Source organism: Physella acuta, unplaced genomic scaffold (assembly GCF_028476545.2).
Source record: "Physella acuta isolate Inbredline_101_S28 unplaced genomic scaffold, ASM2847654v3 ptg001653l, whole genome shotgun sequence".
NCBI lineage: Eukaryota > Metazoa > Mollusca > Gastropoda > Physidae > Physella > Physella acuta.
Window position 1 is genome coordinate 109,197 of NW_026733167.1, and position 20,736 is coordinate 129,932.

Below are 20,736 nucleotides of genomic sequence, written 5' to 3' on the forward strand. Positions count from 1 at the left end.
TGGTACTTTATAGAACAGTGCTTGGTACTTTATACAACAGTACTTGGCACTTTATAGAACAGTGCTTGGTACTTTATAGAACAGTGCTTGGTACTTTATAGAACAGTACTTGGCACTTTATACAACAGTACTTGGTACTTTATAGAACAGTACTTGGTACTTTATAGAACAGTGCTTGGTGCTTTATAGAACAGTACTTGGTACTTTATAGAACAGTACTTGGTACTTTATAGAACAGTACTTGTCACTTTATAGAACAGTACTTGGATAAAGTTAAATTGATTACCAATATTTATAAAATCATTGTCTGGTTGCACGAATAGCAGTCTAGTTCTCGTCTCTTAGCATTGATTAGCACACCCGGTTCCAGCTATGGTAAATCGCAGGTTGTATGGAACTTGATAGAAATAGTGCCAGGTTGGGTCAAACAGGGGAGGCTATGTGTTTAGAAATGTGTTACTAACTTGGTTTATTTTCAAATAAAAAGGTAGAGAATTAACAAGCAAATAATTTTGTTTAAGTCTACATAAACAGTTTGTGCAAATTAGTCGATAGGCGACAATTGCTTTTTCATATTTAAAGTCATCTATAGTGAGATCAAAATAATATTCCTATTTCGGTTGACGAAGGTACCTAACAAATGAACAGCTGAGTAGTTTAGCGTGGCAATAGTGGCACAATTAAAAAGACATATTGCCATTTATTTAGCATTGTTAACAATGTTTGTAAAAGTGTATTGCCTGGCTATATCCATAGCAGTCTCAGTCTCGTCTATCAACATTAAAGCATGCGATAAAACGAAAACTACGACACAATGCAAAAAAAAATGGCAAGAGCTCTCTGGTGTTTACTTCAAAGGATGTCTGCCCAACCCAACAGAAAAAGCTAGCACAGCATTAGGTTGTGTCAGGAAATATATTTCCCAGAGTTTCAAGATCGGTTACAACTACAGCAGTCAGAGTTGCTTCCCTTGCTCTGATGTAGGCGTGTCGGGTATGGATTTCAGTAAGACTTCGTCTGTTTTTCTTCCCCGAAAATTTGAATGGAAGTTGCGACCAGGAACAGAAAAACAGACGGAAGTACAGGGCCTCTCTGCTGGGTCTATGGTAAGTAGTTGATGGGTTGTTTGTTCTATATATTTTGCTATTTTTTGCCTTGGTGTCACCCACTAAATGGTGTCACCCGGTGCGGTCCACAACCCCCCCCCCCTCGCTACGCCTCTACGCCTCTGTTTTCACATACACCGTGGTCAGTCTCTTAGCCTAGAGTTTTTGGAGATTTTCTATTCCGGCCATACATGCGACCATACCTGCTTCATTACTGGTACACAACATAAAGCGCTGAGTGTTGGACATAAGCAAACACATTAACAGCATTTGTAGAAGCGTCAGTGTTCTAGATGTATATATATATATATATATATATATATATATATATATATAAATATATATATATATATATTACACATATACATTTATATATATATATATATATATATATATATATATTACATATAGACATATATATATATATATATATATATATATATATATATATATATATATATATATATATATATATATATATATATATATATATATATATATATATATATATATATAAAACACCATGCTCCGCAATTATTAACTTTGAATTTCAAATTATGTTTTGTTTATCTTAGATCTACGTATCAGCCCAGTATGGTATTGATGTAGGCTTCACCCTGTACATTATAGTAAACTGGAACAATTACAACTTAAAAATGGTGCTGTCACCCATCAAAAGAACGGGCAAGCTAGAAGTCATCCTGTTGACAAAAGTTAACGGCGCCTGGAAATCAGGAAAGAAGCTGACCCTTGAGTCACGCGTCCAGAACAGGACAGTTAACCACTATGTTCTGGTGACGCGAGGTAAATTTCTGATTTATATCGGCGGCAAATTCTGTTGTGATCTGGCGCACGCATTGAACATCACGGATGTAAATGTTATCACTTTGAAAACATCTGTAACAGTCCATAAATTGAGTTTTTAAATTTATATTTTATCAAGTCTTGTGTATTTGCAAATGTTCTTCATTTAATCTTTAAACTTGTTTAATTGTTAACATTTGATGGTATTTCCTCCCATGTATTTCAGTAGGCTATTTCTTGTCAATATGTATGGCATGTACACTCGGATATTAGCCTGTTTGTGTTTTGTAAAACATCTAATATTATTTGGAAAGCTTACAAGAAAATATTGTTTTACAGAGCTTTTTAATATCAGAATTAGCTAGCTTATAAAGGTATTAATTTCAATACGTCTGTTTAAAATAGTAGGAGTGGTTCTGTTTATACAACTAAAACAAAATCCATTGCCTGAAATAACAAACTAAATTCACTGATACGTACAGTTCCTTTACGTATTTTGTGGTTAGCACTGTGATTTGCACCCCCCCCTCGAACTTTTCATTTGCACCCCCCCCTTAAGGTCGGCGCCCGGGGACGTAGCCCCCCCCCCCCGCCCCCCCCCCCCCTCGTTACGCCTCTGGTCCAGACGCCTATACTTACAAATGTGAGTCTGGTACTTATTAGGGCTGAGTAGACTCAGAGGAATCCAACGGACGCGCCCGGAACTCGAGATCTTTGGGCTAAAAGTTGAGTGGTTTACCACACGACCATGTCGTCCCTTAAAATGTTCCAACATTGCTTAAAATGTTTTAAATTTATACAACAATAGGCCTATTCATAAATAAATCACGTTGCATTCTTTGTTTATTTTATTTTATTGTGCGTATATCGATTTTTATTGCTGTTCATACCCCATATCGCTGATATTAGTTCTATGTATTGCAAGGTCTTTGTTAGATGTTCTTTTATCGATGTGGGTGTTATTTTTGTTTTCTGACATGCCAATACATTGTTCTATTCGTATTTATTGGAATCGATTTTACATGACACTATTTGTTAAACAATAGACATGGGGCTTTTGGTAATGCTTTGCATCTTAAGTTGGATTAATTGTGGTTGTAATAATTTTTTTAAAATGAAAATAATGTAGTCGTTTGTCATTAGTCAGTAATGATAATAAAATCATTACTTTGTTGCTACAAGTGTTATACTTACTTTATCCATTCTTAACAAAATCTCTGTTAAGAGTACTATGTATCCTATCTTTATCCAACTTTATCGTTTCTTTTTTTACACTATCCTTACTTCTTACTTTATCCTTTCCGGCCTTTGCTTGTCTTTACTTAGGGAACTTTATTTTTGCTAAATTCACTTTATATAGCTTTTCTTTAAATTTTCTTGCCTTAATTTATCCTTTCTACCCTACTTTTATCTTTTCTAGCCATACTTTATTCTTCCCTGCCTTTGTAAAGTGTACGACTAATGTCAAGTCAATCCCATTAAAAAAGCAATACATTCTCTGGACTTACTTCCATTAGCTTAACAGCTTACCAGACACGCTTAAAATTAATCTGCAGTGTCGCAACAACAACCAAAAGCATAAAAACAGCTTTGTTTGTTGTTAGACGTCGCAATACAACTTCTGGTTTAAAAAGACGAACACGATATTTTAACAAGGCTAGAGGTAGCAATACAATTGCTTCTGGTAAAGACGAACACGATATTTTAACTAGGCTAGAGGTAGCAATACAAATGCTTCTGGTAAAGACGAACACGATATTTTAACTAGGCTGGAGGTAGCAATACAACTGGTTCTGGTAAAGACGAACACGATATTTTAACTATGTTAGAGGTAGCAATACAACTGGTTCTGGTAAAGACGAACACGATATTTTAACTAGGCTAGAGGTAGCAATACAACTGCTTCTGGTAAAGACGAACACGATATTTTAACTAGGCTGGAGGTAGCAATACAACCGGTTCTGGTAAAGACGAACACGATATTTTAACTATGTTAGAGGTAGCAATACAACTGGTTCTGGTAAAGACGAACACGATATTTTAACAAGGCTAGAGGTAGCAATACAATTGCTTCTGGTAAAGACGAACACGATATTTTAACTAGGCTAGAGGTAGCAATACAAATGCTTCTGGTAAAGACGAACACGATATTTTAACTAGGCTGGAGGTAGCAATACAACTGGTTCTGGTAAAGACGAACACGATATTTTAACTATGTTAGAGGTAGCAATACAACTGGTTCTGGTAAAGACGAACACGATATTTTAACTAGGCTAGAGGTAGCAATACAAATGCTTCTGGTAAAGACGAACACGATATTTTAACTAGGCTGGAGGTAGCAATACAACTGGTTCTGGTAAAGACGAACACGATATTTTAACTATGTTAGAGGTAGCAATACAACTGGTTCTGGTAAAGACGAACACGATATTTTAACTAGGCTAGAGGTAGCAATACAACTGCTTCTGGTAAAGACGAACACGATATTTTAACTAGGCTGGAGGTAGCAATACAACTGGTTCTGGTAAAGACGAACACGATATTTTAACTATGTTAGAGGTAGCAATACAACTGGTTCTGGTAAAGACGAACACGATATTTTAACTATGTTAGAGGTAGCAATACAACTGCTTCTGGTAAAGACGAACACGATATTTTAACTAGGCTAGAGGTAGCAATACAAATGCTTCTGGTAAAGACGAACACGATATTTTAACTAGGCTGGAGGTAGCAATACAACTGGTTCTGGTAAAGACGAACACGATATTTTAACTATGTTAGAGGTAGCAATACAACTGGTTCTGGTAAAGACGAACACGATATTTTAACTATGTTAGAGGTAGCAATACAACTGGTTCTGGTAAAGACGAACACGATATTTTAACTAGGCTAGAGGTAGCAATACAAATGCTTCTGGTAAAGACGAACACGATATTTTAACTAGGCTGGAGGTAGCAATACAACTGGTTCTGGTAAAGACGAACACGATATTTTAACTAGGCTAGAGGTAGCAATACAACTGCTTCTGGTAAAGACGAACACGATATTTTAACTATGTTAGAGGTAGCAATACAACTGGTTCTGGTAAAGACGAACACGATATTTTAACTAGGCTAGAGGTAGCAATACAAATGCTTCTGGTAAAGACGAACACGATATTTTAACTAGGCTGGAGGTAGCAATACAACTGGTTCTGGTAAAGACGAACACGATATTTTAACTATGTTAGAGGTAGCAATACAACTGGTTCTGGTAAAGACGAACACGATATTTTAACTAGGCTAGAGGTAGCAATACAACTGGTTCTGGTAAAGACGAACACGATATTTTAACTAGGCTGGAGGTAGCAATACAACTGGTTCTGGTAAAGAGAAACACGATATTTTAACTAGGCTGCAGGTAGCAATACAACTGCTTCTGGTAATGATGAACACGATATTTTAACTATGTTAGAGGTAGCAATACAACTGCTTCTGGTAAAGACGAACACGATATTTTAACTAGGCTGGAGGTAGCAATACAACTGCTTCTGGTAAAGACGAACTAGATATTTTAACTATGTTAGAGGTAGCAATACAACTGCTTCTGGTAAAGACGAACACGATATTTTAACTAGGCTGGAGGTAGCAATACAACTGGTTCTGGTAAAGACGAACACGATATTTTAACTAGGCTGGAGGTAGCAATACAACTGGTTCTGGTAAAGACGAACACGATATTTTAACTATGTTAGAGGTAGCAATACAACTGCTTCTGGTAAAGACGAACACGATATTTTAACTAGGCTAGAGGTAGCAATACAACTGGTTCTGGTAAAGACGAACACGATATTTTAACTATGTTAGAGGTAGCAATACAACTGCTTCTGGTAAAGACGAACACGATATTTTAACTAGGCTGGAGGTAGCAATACAACTGGTTCTGGTAAAGACGAACACGATATTTTAACTAGGCTGGAGGTAGCAATACAACTGGTTCTGGTAAAGACGAACACGATATTTTAACTAGGCTGCAGGTAGCAATACAACTGCTTCTGGTAATGATGAACACGATATTTTAACTAGGCTAGAGGTAGCAATACAACTGGTTCTGGTAAAGACGAACACGATATTTTAACTATGTTAGAGGTAGCAATACTTCTGGTAAAGACGAACACGATATTTTAACTAGGCTAGAGGTAGCAATACAACTGCTTCTGGTAAAGACGAACACGATATTTTAACTAGGCTGGAGGTAGCAATACAACTGCTTCTGGTAAAGACGAACACGATATTTTAACTAGGCTGGAGGTAGCAATACAACTGCTTCTGGTAAAGACGAACACGATATTTTAACTATGTTAGAGGTAGCAATACAACTGCTTCTGTTAAAGACGAATACGATATTTTAACTAGGCTAGAGGTAGCAATACAACTGCTTCTGGTAAAGACGAACTAGATATTTTAACAAGGCTAGAGGTAGCAATACAACTCTGCTGGTAAAGAGAAACACGATATTTTAACTAGGCTGGAGGTAGCAATACAACTGCTTCTGGTAAAGACGAACACGATATTTTAACTATGATAGAGGTAGCAATACAACTGTTTCTGGTAACAAATAACACGATATTTTAACTAGGCTGGAGGTAGCAATACAACTGTTTCTGGTAAAGACGAACACGATATTTTAACTATGATAGAGGTAGCAATACAACTGTTTCTGGTAACAAATAACACGATATTTTAACTAGGCTGGAGGTAGCAATACAACTGTTTCTGGTAAAAAATAACACGATATTTTAACTATGATAGAGGTAGCAATACAACTGTTTCTGGTAACAAATAACACGATATTTTAACTAGGCTGGAGGTAGCAATACAACTGTTTCTGGTAAAGACGAACACGATATTTTAACTATGATAGAGGTAGCAATACAACTGTTTCTGGTAAAAAATAACACGATATTTTAACTAGGCTGGAGGTAGCAATACAACTGTTTCTGGTAAAAAATAACACGATATTTTAACTAGGCTGGAGGTAGCAATACAACTGTTTCTGGTAAAAAATAACACGATATTTTAACTAGGCTGGAGGTAGCAATACAACTGTTTCTGGTAAAAAATAACACGATATTTTAACTAGGCTGGAGGTAGCAATACAACTGGTTCTGGTAAAGACGAACACGATATTTTAACTAGGCTGGAGGTAGCAATACAACTGCTTCTGGTAAAGACGAACACGATATTTTAACTATGTTAGAGGTAGCAATACAACTGCTTCTGGTAAAGAGAAACACGATATTTTAACTAGGCTGGAGGTAGCAATACAACTGGTTCTGGTAAAGACGAACTAGATATTTTAACAAGGCTAGAGGTAGCAATACAACTCTGCTGGTAAAGAGAAACACGATATTTTAACTAGGCTGGAGGTAGCAATACAACTGCTTCTGGTAAAGACGAACATGATATTTCAACTAGGCTGAAGGTAGCAATACAACTGCTTCTGAGTTAAAAAGACGAACACGATATTTTAACTATGTTAGAGGTAGCAATACAACTGCTTCTGGTAAAGACGAACACGATATTTTAACTAGGCTTGTTAAGAGCTTTGATGTATATAAATATGCCTAACTTCGAGTTCGCTGATGTAGAAATACAATACTCAGAAGACGAAAATAATTATTAATCTTTAAACTGTACCACTTAATGTTTGCTCTTAATTAGATGAGATTAATATAAAGACACATAATTAGTCGTTGGGTGTTCTAAACTTTACTGGAGGATAAAATATTCGTCTCGTAATTAAAAGTCCCGTAATTAAAAAGTAAAAGGAAATATTGTTCTAACTGAAGGTTTGCAAATCAGTAGATCTAGGCCTATATGAACTAAATGTATGGACCACTAAAAAAATAGACGTATATAAATGTAAAGTAAAGTACGCATTCTAATCGTACTATCTATGGAACAGGCGAAGCAGGGTTCATACGTTTTTGTGACCTCATTATACGAAGGGATGTTGTGGTCAGCATTATGACCAGCCACCTTTACCTTCCCTAAAATTACTCAGGTACTCATTTTTGGTACCCTTATAGGCCTATATCTCAAAACATTGATAAAATAAAAAATATCAAAGCAAAAAAAAGTTGATTGTATTTATATAATGCGTCAATTAACTAATTAACATAAATTATACTGACTGTATCAAAACAATACACCATTCTAGAAAATTACCTACTTTAGTTGTATAAGGGAAGTAATAACTAAAATTGTCTGCAAGAAATACTTTTTCATAACTTATTTTCGTTAAGTTAAAAAATGTTTACTTCTTAAAATGAAGTATCAATTTAAATAAGTGTTGATACAAAATAAAATATTAAAAGATTTTTATTTTTAGAATTCAGATACTTTAAAACTTATAACCATTGAATGAAAACTTACAAATGTTGAAACGCAATTTTGTTTCATAAAGATAAACCAAAATCAAATGTTCAATAAGAACAATTGTGCCAAATGACAAAATTCTAACGTAATCGTTTTAAAATTTAATCAGCGCTCATAACACTTTGAATTAATTGAGTCAATTTTAAATGTATTTTAAAACCTTATTATCCCAGTAATCTCCCCTTGCAGCAGGTAAATATTACTCCCCTTTGCGAGGTGTAGAAACACCGTCTTACAGTATAGGTAAGAATGCGGTACCAGTGCCTGTAGACTCTCCCAGCGCTGTGGAAGCGGGGGTCAAGGCAGGAGTAGGTTAGACGTGTGTGCTGTGTGTGTTTCCCCCTGTGTAGAAGGTCGTGAGCGCTCACACTGAAGTGTCTTGCTTGGATGTGTTTAGCTGGATACAGGTTTGTACATTCAGCATTCGTTACCCATCTTATGTAGGTTTTTTGTTTTTATTTACTGTAATACTGAACATCATGTGTTAATTTTTGTGTATGCATTTGCTCGAAAAAAAATTAAACTTTATTGCTGTAAACGGAATGAACGTGAAAATAAAAATAACCTTGAGCATGGTTTACTGTTCTGATCAATGACGTTATCTTTAAAAAAGGAAGTAATAATCAATTATCATTTTATTGCATACAGCTATTTAACTTTAAGTCTATGCATACGCTTCGTTAAGGTATTAATTGATGTTTTTAAAATAAAAAAGCTAGATTATGATTGTAGATTAATACATTGGTTATATTGACTAAATCCATGTTTCTTTTTTAAATTACACATCATTTTAAATATATCGAACCTCCCAAATATTTAGACATCCATTTTAATAACCAAGAAACACTCATTCTAAGTGTGACAACAGTTTCTTCCAGGCATCTCTTCAGGGAAGGGGAGATGGGTTACTCCCCCCCCCCCCAGAAGAAAGTCTACCGCCCCCCCCCCCCCCCCCCACTGAACGAAATGGAATTTATGTAGAAAATATACACTTTTACGAGTCTCCGCCCCTCTCCCCCCAGGAAAAGTTTGTCTACCTCCCCCCCCCCCCCCCACACACACATGAAAATATCAACTGCCGTCCCGGAGAAAAAAGTCTGAAAGAAACACTGATTGAGACAAAGATTGTGTAACATCTTCCTCTTTTCTCCCTTCTCCTCCCTTCTCCTGCCTTCTCTAAGTGTGATAACATTGTTTAAAATTTTTCTCTTTCAAAAATGCGGACGACCCGACTCTGATTTGTCCCGTTATTTTTAGTGGAATCAACTTTTATGTTGTTGTTTTTTTTAAAACAACGAAGTGCACTAGTTACAAACGGTTTAAAAACTGTGTATGTAGGTTATGGTGGTGTAATTCGAGCGGTTGATGACTAATGCTAAAGACTCGAGTTCTATTCCCGGCTAGACAAGTCATGACATTTTTCAGTACATTACATTTTTTGACAGAAAAGAAATATTTACTCTACTTTATCTACCTGTGTAAAACTTAGAGGTAAGGATAAGGGTGAAGATTAGGGTTATGGTAAAGGTTGTTATTGTGTGGCCATAAATATCCCATCAGCTAGACGTATGTCCAAGTTTGGCCATCAAAATGTCCCATCAGTTAGACAATCATCCAAGTTTGGCCATGTAAATATCCCATCAGCTAGACGTATGTCCAAGTTTGGCCATCTAAATGTCCCATCAGTTAGACAATCATCCAAGTTTGGCCATCTAAATGTCCCATCAGTTAGACAATCATCCAAGTTTGGCCATCTAAATGTCCCATCAGTTAGACAATCATCCAAGTTTGGCCATGTAAATATCCCATCAGCTAGACGTATGTCCAAGTTTGGCCATATAAATGTCCCATCAGCTAGACAATTATCCAAGTTTGGCCATCTAAATGTCCCATCAGCCAGACGACAATGTCCCGCCATTGAATAGTTTACCGACGTGTGCACACATTGTCTGCTGTTAAGGTTGCAAACCCCAGACCTTCGAGAGCTAGTCGCTCCTGGTGTGTTGTACTGGTTACATGTGCTACCGTTTAACATTTGTGTCATGCACTTACACAATACAACTGGGGTAAGCGGAGAGGGGGGAGGTGTGTAGATAGAGGGAGAGACGGAATGAGAGAGAGAGTGGTGACAGAATGATAGAGATAGAGACTGAGAGAGATTGAGATGGTGTGAGAATAAGAGAGGCAGACAGATGGGGATAGAGACATGGATAGTAAGTAAGGAAGAGAAAGATAACAGGAGATAGGCGGTGAAAATTTGAGAAGGAGAGTGGGAGACAAAGATACAAAGAGAGAAAATGAGAAAAAGGACTAAGAGTCATACAGTGAGAAAAATAGCCACACATAGTTTAGACAATTAACTGATTGTATCAAAATGAAAAACATTCTTTTGTATTGAGCAAAAATTTCATCCCACTCAGAAATACAGAGGGAAAAAAATTCGCTACGTATGTATCACGATAGATTACAATAGAAAGCTCGTCTTACATAATGAGTTACGTATTTGCACCAAACTGAGCCGTGACATTTCGTTAGGTATAAACATGATATTTAGGCCGATGATTAGCGTGGGGAGGGGAGGGGGGAGAGGGAGGGTAGGCCTGCTAATTTACGTCATGATGGAGTGTAGCAGAGGGGCGTGGTCTAGCCTGGGGTGAAACACACGCAGACGACTAATGATGTTTGGTAAATATTCTAATGTCGACACCATTTACATTGAATCTATTGGTTTGGGAGTACCCCTACACTAAAGTTAAACCCAGAGTTTCTTCCATGAATCTCATCGGGGGGGGGGGGGGGGGAAGAAAGTCTGTCCCCCCCCCCCCCCCCCGAGCGAAATGAAATTTATATAGAAAATATATATCCCCCCCGAAGAAAGTCTACTACCGCCCGAAAATTTCAAGTGCTCCCCCGGAGAAAAAAGTCTGGAAGAAATACTCGTTAAACCTAGTCCTGATCTTAACCGATATCTTGAATCTGACCTAACTATGATATATTCACGATGGAATCTCGATTTGGCTTTATTTTGACATTTATGAAGACGACGGCGTTTAGTTTATTTGCAGATGAGTCGAAAATTAATTAGTGTCCTATTTATTAATTACATTGTTTGAAAGCAATTATTTAAAATAAAATTTCTTGTGGAATAATAGACAGGAAAAGAGAGAACAGATTTTTTTTTTAATAATGGTGTGGTCGGGTGATAGAGCGCTATTCCTGGTTAGTGGGTTCAGATGGATCATTAACAGTGGCGTCACAAGGTCGGGTGACACACCGTTTGGTAACCAAGGTTGTCACCCCGTCTCCGCCATCGACTGTATGTATCTCATACTCTGAGGGTACATTGATGCCTCCATTCGTTCCGTATGATGTCACACAGTGCCTAATAATATATCTCACTTAAACAAGCTATTAAACTAACTGGAACATTAAGCTTCTCATTAGAATTATAGGGGCCATCGTGATCGAGTCGGTAAGGTAAACTGAAAAGTCCCGAGTTCGAACCCCCGGGCAGATGAGGCTCGATAGCTGAGGTCATCATCTATTCTATGATATAAAGGTCTAAAATCAAACAATTGCTGTCTTATGGTTTGTTGTGAGATTGATAAACGCTGTTAAAACTAATTTTAAAAATAATAATTAATAAATAAAAAAAAATAAAGTAAAAAATAAACCCACGTACCAACTACTAACCGTATCTGTCAGTTAGAAGTGCCTGCAATTTCCACGGGCGTTTCGATCTAGACAGACTGACGACAGAGGAAGTGAGTTAAATAAAAACTTTTAAAAACAGGGTGAAATCAGAATCAATTACCCATATTGCGCATAACAAGATAACATGTAATACTTCCAATATTACAATTAAGAACGAAGAAGAAGAAGACTAAAATATTTCCCTGTATAATCATCCCCTAGGATGGTGTCCCCCACTCCACGCCATCGCATTCTGACGCCACTGCCCGTTGTTCAAGTTAATATTTTCCTGACACTCGGTATCGCACTTATACGATCAGTACGGTATCTAGATTCGTACTTGCAAGAGTCATAATGAGCTTTTAATTAAATGAAAGTACAAGAACATTCCATAGTGATGTGCTTAGCTTCTGATCTGGCTAGAGATATATTTACTTAACATTAAAGCAAACTATTGATAGTTTGTCATCGTATACAGAGTTTCTTCCAGGCATCTCTTCGGGGGGAATTCGCCCCCCCCTCCGAAAAAATTCTACCGCCCCCCCCCCCGAAAATTTCAAGTGCCTTCCCCCTACCCCCCCCCCCCCCCCCCCCCGGAGAAAAAAGTCTGGAAGAAACACTGATTACTGATTGTATACGGTAGAATCAACCTTTAAAATAAATAGATTGTTCTGATTCGGTCACAAACCCGGCTATACCTACAGATATCTAACCTTAACCATCGCTCTAGCATATAGAAAATCTACACATACTCGTAGCCACCAGATAGGTTAAACTCACAATGTGACCGTTAATATGTTTAATTTTGTTAGTTAATTACCTTGCCCTTTGACCAGTGGCGTAGCGAGGTCGGGTGTCACCCGGTGCGGCACTTAATGGTAGCGACCCATCCCGGGGACAAACTTTCAAACTTTCGATTCGCACCCCCCCACCCTCAAGTTTTTCTCTATGTATTTATATGTGTTGCTATTTTTTGCCTTGGTGTCACCCCCCTAAATGGTGTCACCCGTGCGGTCCGCACCCCCCGCCCCCCCCCACCCCCCGCTACGCTTCTGCCTTTGACTAACACTTATTTGGCTTTAAATTATCGAGGGGGGGGGTGGTTAAACCCACGGCAGCTATCTCATAACTTTAACCTAATAAAAAAAAAGAAAATCAACTTCTTCAAACTTTATTTAGAAATAAATCTTTAAAAATCATAACAAAAATGTTACACGAAAAAAAGTAAAAACAAAATAGCAATACTATATAAATTCAATGATAACAATATATGTAAAAAAACAGTTTGAAACATAAAACTGCTGGCACAACAATAATACCGCCCTATTTAATAAAACAACAGCCCTAGACCGGAAACTAAAACAACTTTCGCTTTTATTCAAGCTAAAACGGGAAAAAAAAAACATCACCACCCACCCCCACCCCCTCTTCGCTCACACTAAGTAAAGTATAAAGGTAAACTTCTCTATAAAGGTAAACTTCCCCACCCCACCAGATGGTCCTTTACATGTGTGTGATAAATGTTATCTGTTATTGTTATCTGTTATCTGATATCTGTTATCTGACTTCATCATTACGAATAAGTGTGTGGTCAACATTTTGCAATAGATTTCGAAATGTAAAGACGTTTTTTATTATTATAAAACTTGCATAGCTTCTATGTGTAAGAAATCGGGTAAAACGTAGATTTCTAGATTTCACCTAGATATGAAAACGTATTAATTTAAAATAAGATGTCTATGCCCTGTATTCAAAACGAGGCTAGAGCTGGTAACACATTAAAATAGCACCGAATTCCAAACACACGTTCTTGCTGCATACATTCAGCTGAATGCGAGTAGGCCTTACATAAAAACAAAACGAGGATACTAAAAATTTATGTTGTTTTGAGTAAGCTAACCTTGTTTAATTTTGTATCTTTATTTAAAGAGATCGCATTTTTTCTTTGAGGTTTGATTGATTTCAAATGGGGCGGAGTCGCGTTTAAGAGCAGCTGAGTTTAATGAGAGCTTGGCTTTAACTTTAGAGCTAAGCTTATTATTTTAAAAGTTGAAAAGACAAACAGTTTAAAGTGGCAACAAATTTTAATGGATAGATGATTTAAATTGAATAGGATTTAAACGTATGAACTTTTTTTTTTGGGATGTATATATATATATATATATATATATATATATATATATATATATATATATATATATATATATATATATGTATATATATATATATATATATATATATATATATATATATATATATATATATATATATATATATATATGTATGTATGTATACATATATATATATATACATATATACACATAAACATATGAACATTTATACATATATACATATATATATATATATATATGTAAATGTAAATATATATATATATATATATATGTATATATGTTCATATGTTTATATGTAAATATGTATATATATATATACATATATGGAGACGGATCTGTACTGGTAGAGATGAAGACCGCTGGGGAGGTTGGAGGGGAAGAAAGACCTGGAGGGTGAGAGATAGACATGTGGCTGGGGTGGTGTGAGACCTACGGGGGAGGGTGGGGCAGACAGGTATGCTAGATATGACGTGTAGCTCACCACAAAGGTCGGCAGTTGCATGCGTGCGGGGATGAGCATGTGTTACCTGTAATTAATATCATTTGATTGGAGTAATTAGTGTCACGTGCACAACAGAGATTTGTGTGTAAAGGTAGATATATGCGGTACCTGTGGTGGGGGTGTGGTGGTGTATGGAGTACCTGCGGGGGTGTTTGGGGTTTTGTTGTGGTGTATATAATTACATCGATTTTTATGGTGTATTGTGGTGTATATTTTTTTGTGTATGGGGAAGTACGGTGGTGTGTGGGTTGTCTTAGATTGTATAGTGGTGTACTGTTTTAAGTGGTGTTTTGGTGTGTGGGGGTGCTTCGCAATTTATATTGACGTTTAGTGTATAGGAGTGTATGGGGTGTATATCATAGTATTTCGTTTATATTGTTGACTGAGGTATATTGTGGTGTATGAGGTATTTGGGATATATAGTGTTTATGGGGATTCATTTCTGTGTGTGTGTGTGTATGTTGTGTAGGATTATTTGGGAATATAGAAAAGTTGGATATGTAAAAGGTGTTTGTAAATGTACGGATATGTGTCAAGTGTGTTTACGTTTTTGAGAGTGTTGTTTGTATGTGGATGATTGATGTGTAGGAGAGTATTACTGTGGTTGAGTGTGATGGGGTTATATTAAGTTGCATAGTATAAATTGACGTGATTAAATGTATAGGGGTATAGAGTGGTTAGTATCGCTTGAGTCGGTAAAGTTGGTAAAATATGGTGTGTGAAAATGAAGGTGTTTCAAGTATGAGAAAAGATAATGTTTTTGGAACATGAGTAAATACGTGAATAACCGAATTAGTTAAATTTAAAGAATAAAAGCGTTTTATAACTATTGGGAGAATATGTTTTGTGAAGGTTTAACATTGGAGTAGGGAATTCATTATAGTGAAGAAGATAATAAATCTTTGAAAAGTACAAATTCCTCTTTAGACCTAGCGATCCACTGGGAATATGTTTCTTGACCTCGGCTTATGAAAGGATAATAAGTAAAGTTCCCTTTTCAAACCTGACGGTCTATGGGGCAAGTGAAGCAGAGTTCACTTCTTTCTGTGACCTCGACATATGAAGAGATAGTGTGGTCAGCACTATGCCCAGCCGACTTTACTTTCCCTAACGTGAGTTAGGTACCCATCAGAGTTGGGTGGACTCAGGGACGATCTACTGACTTGAACCCGCTAGGCCACTCAGTCCCATATGAAAGGATAATATGCGGTCAGAAATATGCCCAATCGCCATTACTTATCCTAATATCTTAGGTACTCAGTTGTCTCTGAAAACTAGTGTTAATGTTGATCATTAAGAAGCATTTAATATTTTTTTTTTTAAATTATGATGAGATAGCGAGTATTGTAAAAATAAGAGAAAGAAAGAAGGACGAATGAAGGAAAAAAGGCGATTAGATGAAAGAAGGACTAAGAGAACAAAGGAGAAGAAAAGAGAAGAGCGAAGGACGAATGAAACCAGAGTGGGAGAGACAGAGAGATATATAGAGAGAGAGGCGGAGAGAGAGAGAGAACGAAAAGAAAACGGGAGACACGTGTAACAATATAAACAAAGTTGGCAAAATTTAATTTTTCTAAAAATTTCAGCACGTAAACAAACATTTTTCAGAAGATTTTAAGGCAAAGATGTATGCGAGGGTGAGGGGGGGTGCAGGAAGTGAGGGGTGGGGGCGGACACAGGTAAATGATTTATACAATTATTCCTTACTTTGCCAAATTGGATTCGTTCCAACCACTTTCGGCCTGTGTAACTTATTTTATGATCCCTCGACGTAATGGTCACTGTACAGTTTAAGTCGGGGGCTGAGAAATGGATTAGAGTAGGGTAGACCAGGGGTTCTCATATTGTTACAAATTTTAAACTTAGAATAAGGTAGATAAGGGGTTCTCATTTTGTTAAAAATTTTAACCATAGAATATGGTAGATAAGGGGTTCTCATATTGTTACACATTTTAAACTTAGAATGGGGTAGATAAGGGGTTCTCATATTGTTACAAATTTTAACCATAGAATATGGTAGATAAGGGGTTCTCAAATTGTTACAAAATTTAACCATAGAATATGGTAGATAAGGGGTTCTCATTTTGTTACAAATTTTAACCATAGAATATGGTAGATAAGGGGTTCTCATATTGTTTCAAATTTTAAACTTAGAATGGGGTAGACCAGGGGTTCTCATATTGTTACAAATTTTAAACACAAAATTGGGTAGATCAGAGTGTATTTTAAGCATAGAATGGGGTATAATGATTAAAAAAAAAAATTCAAATTTAAAAAAAAAATTCTATTCGGTGTAACTGTTATTCACATTTGCTACCAATTTTTAAAAAGTGTCGATCAAGAGCTCTCGTATTGTTACAAATTTGAAAAAAAAAAATTGGGTTTATCAGAGTTTTGGGTAGTATTACAAATTAAAATATAAAAATGCTTCAGATAATACTAGCTAAAAGCGGCCTACGGTATTGAAGAAAGGAAGAAAGGGGCGTTGTAGATCATGCTATCCCACACAGTACATTACAGTCCATTTGTCGTTCACTAGTTTATGAGAGTCGAGTAAGTGAGATTTGTCCACTCTCTTAATGAATTATGGAACCTCTCGCAAAAGAGAGGGAACATGGCTAAGACTTAGAACCATTGTCTCCTTAATGACACCCATCAAATCTAACAGACTTAGAACCACTGCTAACTTTATGACACCCATCAAATCTAATATACTTAGCACCACTACCTTGAAGCGTTTATAACACCCATCAAATCTAACAGACCTAGAACCACTGCAACCTTTATGACACCCATCAAATCTAACAGACCTAGAACCACTGCTAACTTTATGACACCCATCAAATCTAATATACTTAGCACCACTACCTTGAAGCGTTTATAACACCCATCAAATCTAACAGACTTAGAACCACTGCAACCTTTATGACACCCATCAAATCTAACAGACCTAGAACCACTGCAACCTTTATGACACCCATCAAATCTAACAGACTTAGAACCACTGCAACCTTTATAACACCCATCACAGACCTAGAACCACTGCAACCTTTATTTAGAACCACTGCAACCTTTATGACACCCATCAAATCTAACAAACTTAGAACCACTGCAACCTTTATGACACCCATCAAATCTAACACACCTAGAACCACTGCAACCTTTATGACACCCATCAAATCTAACAGACTGAGAACCACTGCAACCTTTATGACACCCATCAAATCTAACACACCTAGAACCACTGCAACCTTTATGACACCCATCATAGACCTAGAACCACTGCAACCTTTATTTAGAACCACTGCAACCTTTATGACACCCATCAAATCTAACACACCTAGAACCACTGCAACCTTTATGACACCCATCATAGACCTAGAACCACTGCAACCTTTATTTAGAACCACTGCAACCTTTATGACACCCATCACAGACCTAGAACCACTGCAACCTTTATTTAGAACCACTGCAACCTTTATGACACCCATCAAATCTAACAAACTTAGAACCACTGCAACCTTTATGACACCCATCAAATCTAACACACCTAGAACCACTGCAACCTTTATGACACCCATCAAATCTAACAGACTGAGAACCACTGCAACCTTTATGACACCCATCAAATCTAACACACCTAGAACCACTGCCTTAAAGCGTTTATGACACTCATCAAATCTAACAGACTTAGAACCACTGCAACCTTTATAACACCCATCACAGACCTAGAACCACTGCAACCTTTATGACACCCATCATAGACTTAGAACCACTGCAACCTTTATGACACCCATCAAATCTAACAGACTTAGAACCACTGTCTAGTAGCATGACACACACTATTGGTCTTGTCTTAGCACTTAAATCCGATGCCCCAGGCCACCAGAGCAGCTAACCTTGAAGCCGGAATCTTCCGGCTGCCAAATTCATGATATTTGTTTAACTTTTACAACAACATTTAGATTACGATAGCCGAGATGACGTAGACAGTGGTGAACTGTTTACTTGAAGAATAGGCCATCTATATTATTTCATTTTTTTTTTTAAATTTAGAGATTATTTTATTATTATTACTATTATTTTATTAATTCTAAATGTGTTCTGAATAAGATAAATTGTGGTGACGTAAGGTCGATTAAGTTAAAAATAAATTTCAAAAGCTTTTTAGAATGCAGTACACCACGATTATGAATAGTTTGTTTGTCAAAGTTGGAGGCTTTAGATAAACGTGTTTTGATGATTTGTGTGTGAATGTGTGTATCGCAGATGTATGTCTGTTTGCGAATTAGAGCCTTTAAGCGTGTTTGTATGTATGTTTGTGAGTGAGTTTGGGTGTCAAGTGTATTTTGTGTGCGTGTTTGTAAGTATGAGCGTTTATTTGTTTGTATGTTTGTTTGCGTGGTCTGTTTGTTTCTGTGCATGTATCTAAGAGAGTATGTACGTTTGTGTCTCCGTGTGTATACTTTTCTGTATGTGTTTGTTTTGTCTGTGTTTTTGTGCATGTATCTACGCTTGTATGTGTCCGTGTGTACTTTTCTGTATGTACATTGATGTGTGTGTTTTTGTTTATCAGTGTCCGAGTATGTATTCGCGCGTATGTGTGTGTTTGTGTGTGCTTGCGTGTGTGCGACTACAGCATGTGTCTGCTCATCTCATCACCATCACCATCATCATCTTCATCATCATCATCATCATCATCAATAACATCATGATCACCATCATGATCACCATCACCATCATCATCTCCATCACCAGTACCGTTACCATCACCACCACAATCATCATCACAATCACCATCACCATCACCAGTATCATCAGTACCATCACCATCACCATCATCATCAATATCATTATTATCATCATCATCACCATCACGATCAACATCATCATCACCATAACCATCACAATCATTATCACCATCACTAGTACCACACCGTCACCATCGCCATTACAATCACAATCATAATTACAATCATCATCACCATCACCATCACCATCACCACCGTTCATTAAATTAGTCTCACAAGCCACCTGCTTGGTTAAACAACCCCCCTCCCCCCCCCCCCCCACTACAATGGTCCCACCACGAATGAAAGACACTGGGAACGTAACGAACCATGAATAGACCTGAGCCAGAAGTAGGTGAGAGCTGAGCTAAATTCCCCAGCTCCCACGCAAACCGCCTGCGCTGGATTTCCGTCAACTTGTTATCTGTGCTACTTCCCTTGTCTTGTTATTTCCCATGGGAGATAACTCCAGCTAGTTTTAGTATTTGTAAAAACGTTACAGAACAGATGGGTATATTTTATTTTTGTATACTTTTGATCATTTTTTTAAAATAAAAAATAAAACGTTACAGAATCTACTTAATTACTAGAAAACGTAATGCAGTTTCAAATTGATACTCATATGCAATCATAAAAAGAAAACTTGATTGTTTAAAAAAATATATAGAATAAACAAAAAGAAACGAGATAGTGCTTTTATTTGATTTGTGTTGCGTTTGGTCAATAAACTACAAAAACAAAGTAAAAACTAAAAAGCTATACTGCAATGTAAACGGTCATAGGACTAAAGGATGTTTCTTAGTGTTTCTAATCAGATGCAACATTATAGCAATGACCACACTCTCTAGACAGCCAGAATACATTTGTAGATGCTATTTGAATAAGAATATTTTCATTAAAAAGTTTAGAATTCATACAACTTATGAAAGTGATGAACAGTTTGAGAAGGAATTTAGATCACTTCTTCGCTTAAATGGATGTTCTACAGATAAACAGTATCAAAATACTTTGTCAGGGGTGCACGAAGAAATAAAACGCAGATCAACATACCATAAGCAATTTCTTGAAAATTATGAATATAATCAGCAACATTATGAAAAACTGAATCCTGAAATATGGAGTCTTCAACCCTGTTTTCTTGACCCAAGGTTTGTAACCATTGCACATGATGCCACAGGTCTGTCAAAGGAAAAACTCATGTCTCTAATATTTCACATGGGAGGGGATATAACAGAAGCCATGGTATACAAACTTCCAGTTTTCACCAAAGCGTTTTGTTTTAAACTGATA

General features: G+C 36.7%; 1 protein-coding gene across 2 annotated transcripts in view; it reads left to right on the top strand.

The window, feature by feature from the left end:
• Positions 1–8,617: 8,617 nt before the first annotated feature.
• The window catches only part of LOC131929580 (uncharacterized), a 38,034-nt gene continuing 25,915 nt past the window's right edge, over positions 8,618–20,736 (top strand). For both annotated transcript variants that reach the window (XR_009383980.1, XM_059285861.1), the window contains exon 1: positions 8,618–8,736. The gene's annotated coding sequence lies outside the window, so the exon portion shown is untranslated. The remainder of the gene's footprint in view (positions 8,737–20,736) is intronic.